This window comes from Papio anubis, chromosome 18 (genome assembly GCF_008728515.1).
Source record: "Papio anubis isolate 15944 chromosome 18, Panubis1.0, whole genome shotgun sequence".
NCBI classification, from domain to species: Eukaryota; Metazoa; Chordata; class Mammalia; order Primates; family Cercopithecidae; genus Papio; species Papio anubis.
The window spans coordinates 3,805,102-3,814,619 of NC_044993.1; the positions used below are offsets into that span (position 1 = coordinate 3,805,102).

At 51.1% G+C, this 9,518-nt stretch overlaps 1 long non-coding RNA gene across 1 annotated transcript; it reads right to left on the bottom strand.

Moving 5' to 3' along the window:
• Window positions 1-867: 867 nt before the first annotated feature.
• LOC110742069 lies at window positions 868-5,909 on the bottom strand. The gene is made up of 2 exons (XR_002519343.2): window positions 5,763-5,909; window positions 868-5,225 (listed from the first exon to the last, which is right to left on the bottom strand). It is a non-coding gene; the product is annotated as an uncharacterized LOC110742069 (long non-coding RNA).
• Between the last annotated feature and the right edge of the window lie 3,609 nt (window positions 5,910-9,518).

Consider the following 9,518-nt stretch of genomic DNA (forward strand, 5'->3'; position numbering starts at 1 on the left):
TTTGCCCGTCGTGGGTGGTCTTCCTCGGGCCCTTTAGAAGGAGGGATCGGATGGAGCAGGAGAGCACATTTAGCAACATTTCCAATAGGGTAATGACAGCAATCATGATAGCTGTCCCCCTTGGGAAGGAGAAATCACAAAAACCTACACAGTGACAAAAATAAACAAGCGTGTAACGCCAGCAGAGAAGGCCTGGCTGGCTCTGAACTTGGAGAACATCAAAGTGAAGCCAGATATCAGGCTGTCCAGGCTCCAGGCTCCAGGCTCCTTCGCGTCCTGCTCAATGCTTTTATCAGCCGTTTGGACTTTGGAGGAGCCCAGAGGACACTCGCTGAGCACAGCTGTGGGGAACAGACGTGCTGGACTACAGGGTCTGAAAAGAAAGGATGCTCAGGCTGTGGCTGATAAAAGGGGGCACAGGAGAAAATTTCACAGGGATGAACAACCCTCCTCCATTTAGATTCCAAAAATTCCAACCCATGAAAAGAGCAGAGAACGCCCGGACTGAAGTCAGGCAGAACTGGGAAGGAATCCATACCTGCACGTCCTCTGGGCAGCACAGGGTGGGAGGCCCCGGAGCCCTGGCTTCCTCACCTGCGGAAAGGATGAGACTTGCCCAGCATTCACCCAGTGGATGCCAGGCATAGTTTTAGGCACTGGGAATAAAGGGGTGAAGAAACAGAATTTTTAAATTTCTAAAGAAATCAGATTTTAAAAAATCCTGTGGTGATGGAAATGTTCTGTACCGTGATTGTGGAGGATGATACAGGAGTCTACACATGTAATAAATTGCATAGAAACACACACACATGCACACACACACACACACCCCCCGTAGGTAAAAAACAAGAAACTGAGTAAAATGGGTGGATTTAGTCAATGTCGTTATCTTGGTTGTACCATTGTATAGTTCTACAAAATGTTGCAATTGGGGGAAACTAAATGAAGGCTGCACTGTATCTCTATCTCTCGTATTATGTCTTAGAACCGCCTGGGACTCTACAATGACCTCAATACAAATTTCAATTAAAACAACAAATAAATGCATCAAAACCTCTGCCATCCTGGAGCCCACATTCTGGTGGGGAACTTCCAAGGTAGACTCCAACAAGATGGCAAGTGTGGGGCTCCCACTTCACATCTCGTGTCGGGGGACAGTGGGAGATCAATAATGGCCATTATTAGCTACTTCGTGTCAGTCAGGGGCCTGCTCAACTGGAAGTAAATGGCGGTTCAAACTGGGCTTTAAACTGAAGCTGGTATGATAAGGCAATCTTCCCAAAGGTGTGGCCCAGATTGATGGAATGCCAGGAGGGGTAGCTATGCAGATGAGGAAACCCCAGGGGTAGGTGGGGCGGGGCGGGGCTGAAGGGGCAACCCAGCAGGTAACTTGTGAAACAGAAATGTATTCTCCCACAGGTCTGGAGGCAGGACTCTGAAATCAAGGTGTGGGCAGGGCTGTGCTCCCTGTGGGGCTTCAGGGGAGAATCCTTCCTGCCTCTTCCAGCTTCCCGAGGTTCCAGGTGTTCCCTGGCTTGTGGCTTCATCCCTCCAATCTCTGCCTCTGTCTCCACACGGCTGCCTTCTCCGTGTCTCTCTGTGTCTGTGTTTGCTCCTCTTCTGTCTCTCTTGAGAGCACTTGTCATTGGATTTAGGGCCCACACTAATCCAGGATGATCACATCGCAGATCTTTAATTACATCTATGCAGGCCCTTTTCCCCAAATCAAGTCACATTCACAGGTCCCAGGCTGGGCCATGGATGTGTCTTTTGCAGGAGCACCTTTCAATCCCCCACAGATGGTTCCAGGTGGTCCAGAGCCTGACAGGGCAGGAGAGCCTAGGGTATGGGTCTGGGGGGCAAAGAGAGGCACTGGGGGACCCGGAAGGCAGCACTGGCACAGTCAGTCCCAGGAAAACAGTGATGATGACAATTATGACTACAGCCCGAGATGAAACACCTGAGCTCCGGCAGAGGCCAGCCTCGTCCCTCGACTCTCATTCCCTGAGAGGTGTGTCGCCACCTGCTTGGGTTCCCACTGTGGCCGGTTTTGATTCTCTGCCCAGTATTTGCTCCTTTAGATTGATTATCTCGTGTTGTATAACCTGCGTGGCTACTAGCAGCAATCTGCAGTCTGCAACATCCAGAAAGCCTCTGTCAGCTTCAGGTATCAGAGTCAGCAGCCTGGGCCTACGAGAGGAAGAGCTTTCCCAGGCAGGACCCATGACATAATCTGGGGGTCCAGGGCTAGCTGAAAAGGCAAGGCGCTTTGCTCAACTGTTACCCATTTTAGGATGGTGTCCACGGGGCATTAAACCCAGCACAGGCCTTTCTGAGTGCGGGCCCCTGAGTGCCCGTGTAGGCCACGTGTCTGTGGAGCTGGACTCATTCCCAGGTTACAGTGAGGCAGGCAGACCCAAGCCACACAGATGGGGCCGCTGAGTCCAGGCGACATGGGCCGGGGGGGGGGGGTCTCAGTGAAATGACATTCGTTTTTGATGAGGATTATGGGGTTGGCAGAAACAAGATGGTGAATGTGTCTCTGCGGGGGAAGGCTTGGCTCAAGCTGCAGGCTGACTTCTGATCCCCAGATGAAAATGAGTGAGTGTACATCCAGCTCTCGGCACACTTCAGGAAGGGAAGAATGGGCAGCGGGAGATCCCTCAGATGGGACGGGCTGGTGGTGGCCAGTCCCTCTGCTGTAGCCACGAGGAGCCCTGGGTGTCCTTCGATCCTGCAAGCCGGGGCTTAGCCCTCCTGCCAACCCTGCTCTGAGGCTCCTCCCTGCCCCAGCAGGCTGTAGGGTCGGAACCCAGCACACATACCCCAGGGCAGACTCCTCACCCTTGGCCTGCACTCTGTTTTCCAGCCAGAGTCCCTGAGAGCTTCCATCCTGCATCCCAGCCACCACATGTGCTTAGCAGAGCCAGTGACTGGGGTCTGAGCGTCCCTTCTCTGTGGGAGGAAGCTGAGCATAGCAGGTAAGCAAGCACATGCTGGTGGGAGCTGGACTGCCTGGGTTCAAATCCCAGCTCTGCCACTTGCCAATCAGGGGGTGCTGGTCTGCAGTGAGCTCTCTACTTTCCCTGAGCCTCGAGTTCCCCAGTTGCAAAACGGGGATATGGCCCCACCAGGGATGCTGTGAGTGCCACTGCATCTCGGGCATTCAGAACCGCGCCTGGGGTACCCACTGGTCCTTCTTACTGAGAGGTTGAGACCTATGGAAGGTGAAATGGGGCCTTTACTCAAATGTTCCTGTCCATTCGGCAACCTCCTCGCAGTTGGCTGAATGATGCCCCTTCTGCCAGACATCCATGTTCCGAGCCACAGAACCCGTGAATATGTTGCCTGATGTGGCCAAGGGGACTTTGCAGGTGGGACTCAGTTAAGGACTTTGAGAGGGGAGAGTATTCCAGATGATCCGGGTGTGTCCAAGGTAATCTCAGGGTGCTTACTGGCGGCAGAGGGAGGTGTGGCAATGGAAGCTGTTCAGAGACACCAGCTCTGAAGATGGAGGAGGCGCCAAGAGCTGAGGAATGTGGGTGGCCTTTGGAAGCCGGAGAAGGCAAGGAACAGATTCTCCTCTGGAACCTCCAGAAGGAACCAGCCCTCCAGACACCTTGATTCTAGCCGAGGGAGGCACATGTCAGACTTCGGACCCCCAGAGCTGTAAGAGAGTGAGTCTGTGTTGTTTTAAGGCACTAAGCTTGCGGTCATTTGTCATGGCAGCCTAGGAAACTAATGAACTCATAAAGTGGAAGGTTTCCCAATCTTGCTTAACCATAATTAACTGCTGATTGTTGGTCACCTACCAGGGCCAGGCCACACAGGACCTTACAGAGGTTATCTCACTCCATTGCCCCAACGGCCCCAGGACACGGGTGCTATAATCAGCATGTGCAGCCGAGCAAACAGCCTTTGCGAGGTCACGCAGCCTGCCTGAGGCCAACCAGCCGTGAGAGGCAAGGGAGCAATTCGAATCCAGGACCCTGTGGCTCCCAAGTCTATGCTCTTTCCACTTTACCAAGCTCCCTCGGTTTCAGGGGATCAGACAGGACCCACTGAGCAAAGCACCCCAACATGTCAGGCCAACCATGCCTTTCCTTGCTTTTCAAACCCACGTGGAAAGGAAATCCAATCTGTCTGTTCCTGACTCATTTACACACAGTTCATCGAAATGTTCTTCAGTGCAAGTCATCTGAAACCCAAAACGCCTAATGAGCTATTTTTCCTTTGAACCAGGAAGCCAATCCTGCCAGCTCCGGACAGAACTGAAACTTGGAAAGGTCCAAATTCTGTTCCCAAATTAGAAGTGAGGAAGTTCGCTGAGATCTCCACACGGCAGAGTGTAATTAGGACCAGGCTATCTGTCTCCAGTGGGGTCAGGGCCTGGAGCCGGCCCTGGAGCAGGCAGAGCTTCAGGAAGACCATGGCTGGCTCTTCTCCACAACCCCTCCCTGCAGCGGACAACTGGGAGAGGCGTGGAGGGGTGTGCTGGCGTCACAAACAAAATAGGAATAATAGATGATGACTACAGGACACCTGCTCTGGCCACCACAATCCTTAAGAACTTTACGTGAACTGCACGTCGGCTTCCTCATTATCCCATTTTACAGATGAGGAAACTGACGTCACACACAGATTGATTAAAAGACTTGCCCAAGATGACACAGCCGGAAACCTTGGGCCGGGGTCCTCCAACTGCCGGGCACACTGAGCTCCCCAGAGCACTTGTCAAAATGTAGCTTCTGACTCAGCAGGTCTGGGGTGGGGCCTGAGACTCTGCATTTCCCATGGGCTCCCAGGGCACACCTGTGCTGCTGGTGTGGGGACCTTACTTCCCAGGCAACAGGTTAGGGCACAGCTTTTCCACCCAGGCTGCTCTTTAGAATCCCCAGGGATAATACAAAAGAACAAACAAAACAACAGCTCTGATGGCCAGGACTCTGCCAGACCAATGTAGTCAAAGTGTCTCGGGTGGGGAGCAGACATGCATGTTTTAAAGCTACCCAGGTGATTCTGACCTGCACCCTGGGAAGAATCGCCATTCCAGGTCAACAAGCCCAGGTCTTTTCCTCCACGTGGAAGCATTCACTCCCGCAGAGAGCCGCCTCTCCTTAGCAAGGAGCCAGCTGAGCTGGCACGTCCAGGAAGCATTTGCAGGCTGCACCATGCATGCTTGTACTGGAGCTCAGGCCATGAGCCTCTGTGCCTCTGGTCCCTGCCTATGAAATGGAGAGAACAAGGCAGGGAGCTAATAGCGCCATTGGGAGGAGTAAGGAGTTAATCTAAGTGAAATTCTTCAAAGGACACCTGGCTCGTGGCAAGCCTGTCAGTGTCAGCTGTTCTAGCCACTGGGTATTAACTGGGTACTCTCCTGCTAACACGGCCCCGGCACTCCATAAGAATCTGCAACTGCTTGTGAATGAATGAGGCCCGGGTTCAAGAAGCAATGAATGAATGGATTCATGAATGAAGGGTAGCCATCTGAGGCAGGACGCATCCCTGGGCTCCTTCCTGGCTCCCCATTTGGGCATCTCCCTAACAGCAGGAATCAGCTTGAGCCTTTGCCTAAATTAAACAGCCCCCTCTCCTGAGCCCCACCCTCACGCAAATCCACACTCACTCCCACAGCCCCAGCACACATGTGTGTTTATTTTCTTTGCCGTTCACACTTCTCCTTTTACGGTCCCTTCCACTCTGATCCTAAAGGCTTGTCTGATTTTGTACAGAGCTCAAAGCATAGCACTGAAAACACACACCTGGTCTTCCTGCGGTAGGTCAGTGGGTGAAATGGAGAGGCTGTCCAACACCGAGCATCCTAGGGGATATTTCCCGAGTGTCCACCATGCTGGGAGCCATGGAGAGGCACAAAAAAGGAAAAGGTGTGTATGAAGTTCACTCTGCAAGGAGGCCACGGTCTGTGTGGTGTGGAGGAGGGAGCCATGGTCTGTGTGGTGTAGGGGAAGGAGCCACGGTCTGTGTGATGTGAGGAAGGGGCCACAATCTGTGTGGTATTGAGGAAGTAGCCACAGTCTGTGTAGTGTGGAGGAAGGAGCTACAGTCTGTGGTGTAAGGGAAGGGGCCATGGTCTGTGTGGTGTGGGGGAAGGGGCCACAGTCTCTGTGGTGTGGAGAAAGGGACCACGGTCTGTGTGGTGTTGGGGAATGAGCCATGGTCTGTGTGGTGTGGAGGAAGGGGCCATGGTCTGTTTGGTGTGGAGGAAGGAGCCATGGTCTGTGTGGTGTAGGAGGAAGGAGCCATGGTCTGTGTGGTGTAGGGGAAGGGGCCATGGTCTGTGTGGTGTGGGAGAAGGCGCCATGATCTATGTGGCGTGGAGGAAGAAGCTATGGTCTATATGGTGGTGTAGAAGAAGGAGGTATGGTCTATATAGTGTAGAGAAAGGAGACCATGGCCTACATGGTAGAAAAGTAGGATCAAATGATCTAGGGCTGCACTATCTGGGCTGAAAACCTGGGTACCATCATTCACTAAGAGTGTAAGCGTAGTTCACATGTGTGTTAGTTACATGCTATAAAAGTGCCTGGCACAAAGCTGATTTCTCAGTCACCCAATAGCTCACACCTCTGTCCAGGCCATTATCATGGGACATTTACTTGGTTATATATTTGTCTGCTCTTCTAAATAAAAGCAATGAATATTCTTATTGCTGAAACCTGTCACACATCTTAACTATACACAGATAGATTCTTAAGTTAATCCCTCCCCCAAATGTGTAACATTTTAAAGATATGGAAATAGAAAAGATAACATCAAGGACCTAACTAATCTCCACCTTTGCACACTGTCTCATCTCAGGAAGTCACTGTCTGGGGCCAGCTAAGGAGCCGTACTATGCAGAAACCATACCCAGGACTTCAGGCTGAACCCAAACCCTCCTTGCCCAGCCCAGGAAAAACGTAGTGGCTGCCAAACAAAATAGGAAGTTCCACCCCAGGAAGTCCCGGCACAGGAAGTCCCACCCTTAGAGGTGGGCCTTTCCCTGTAGGCCTATGCTGTCCAATATGGCAGCTCCTCTCCCCACGTGGCTGCTGAGGGCTTGAGATGTGCCTGATTTGAACTGTGAGATGTGCTGTAAATGTAAAACACCTAACCAATTTTGAACAATTATCAAATCACAATTTAAAAAAGAATTTAAATATATCAATAATTTGTATGTTCATTATAGGTTCAGGTGATACATTTTGGATATATTTGCTTAAAATATTTAAAAAGTTAACTTCTGTTTTTTTTTGATCTTACAACAATCCTGCGCAGTTAACATCTCCTCACCATTTTCTTGGAGAGATGTGAGACGGGCCCCAGGCCACAGCTTGTTGGGAATTGTATAGTCCAGAACCTGGCCTCTGTAGGTGGTTTCACTGTCATCCTTGAAAGTCCATCTGCCTAGATTCCTCTCCAGGGCTCCTTGCATTTTAAAACTGGGGCTGCCAAGGCCTTAAGGCGCACCTAGCTTTTGCATCCTCTGAGTATCTGGACTTCTAGAGGGAACACCTGGCTGTGATCCCATAAGCCTGAGGGAGCTGCAGGACAACTGGGAAAGCAGAAGCAGACTGCCTTCCCTACCCCACAGCCCTCCTGCCCTGAGCCTTCCCTCCCCGACCTCCTGCTGCCCTGTCGTCCCCCATCCCTCCAAGCCCCTCACTGTGCAGGCCCCTTGTCCTGAGCCCTCTGCTCCTCTTCACTGCCCAGGAAGAGCAGGGCTCCGTGGAAGTGAAGAGGCTGCCATGTCACTTCAGTTGAGTGCTGTTTCCATTAGGGCAACTGTTGACAGGAACGTGTCACATCAAAAGATGGATGCTGGTTTTGTCCCATGAGTCCTAAGACCTCAGTGCCAGAGGTGGCCCTGAAAGGCCTTTTTTCAGTAAATTACTGCGTTTATTTAGTCCTTGAAGGGTTGTGTACAGACTCCGCCTGGCTGAGGAGGTGGCTGCAGCCACTTACTCCTGGACGGCTGTTGATTCTGGGTGAGGCTGTCCCTGGACTCACTACACTTTCCACCAGAGGCAACGTCAGAGCCAACCTGGCTCAAATCCCCCACCTTTTGGCATTTCCTTAAGCATTAGAAGTTCATTTTGCTATTCTTTTCAGTCTTCATTAGATATAACTTCATTGGCACATTTCGACTTAGTTACAGCAGCATGGTGTGCTAAAGAGAACGACACCATGGAGGTCTGTAAGCTCCCAAATCAGGGCACCACTCACACCTTGCACTTTCTGAGTGAGACCTGAAAGCCATTCTTTGCAGAGTGCCCACTATGTTCCTAGCGCTGTGCTAAGGAAAGCCCTTCAACTAGGATTTAGTAGCCCCATTTAGAAACTGAGGTGAGGAGAGGCGGAGAGACCCCCAGGAATGGCGGCATCAGAACTTGGAGGGGGACTGTAGTTCCATGACCCTGTGTAGGCTGCTGATTACATAATTAGTGGGATTCACCACCGTTTCCTGCAGGGTCACACATTGATTTTCACATTGATCGTCAGGGCTTCACCTCTCGAGAGATGCTATTAAAGTAAGTCTAGGCTGGAGTAACTGGAATCCTCCCACACTGCTGGGGGGTATGCAAGATGGTGCAGCCGCTGTGGAAAACACCTGGCTGATCCTCAAAAAGTGAAGCCTAGAACGACCATTGAAAACAGGTACTCATGCACAACTGTACACAAATATTCTTAGCAGCCTAGCCATGACAGCCAAAAAGTAGAAATAACTCAGTGTCCATCAGTTGTGAATGGATAAACAAAATATGGTCTATCCACATGATGGAATATTATTCAGCAATAAAAGGAAAGTAATTCTGATACATGCTATAACATGAACAAAGCGATTATGTGAAGTAAAAGAAGCCAGACACAAAAACATTCCATATTTTATGATTCCATTCATACGAAATGTCTGGAATAGACGAATCTGTGGAGACAGAGTAGGAGAGCTGGGGGCTGGGGAGAGGTGGGAGAATGAGGGATGGCATCTCATGAGCTCAGGGTTTCCTTCTGGGGTAATGGAAACGTCTTGGAACTCGACAGAGGTGGTGATTGCACACAGTGTGAATGTACTAAATGCCACTGAACTGTTCACTTTAAAACGGTTGATGTTATGGTAATGTTAATTTCACCTCAATAAATAAAGAAATGAGCCTGGAGCTGCAGAAAGCCAGAGGCCCGGGGCCGTGGGTTAAGACCCTGAGACTGCAGATTCCCTACGTGATATGGGGCAGGAGGGCTCAGCACCACCTACCGGCCATTCTTGTGTTGTCTTCATTTTTTCACAGAGTAGGACCCTTGTCTCTTCCTCCCAATGTGGCCCAGGGACAGTTTAGACAAATCAGCGCAGCGGGCGGGCACTGAGCCTCTGATTTTGGGCAAAACCACCAACTTCACAAACATCCAACCCACTGAAGCCAAGAGCTCCTCAGCCCCTCCTGAGACCACATGGGCTCTGCAGACAATTCCCCAGGTTCTTCGCTGCAACAGAGAGGAGCTCTCCTTATCCTAAGGTTCTT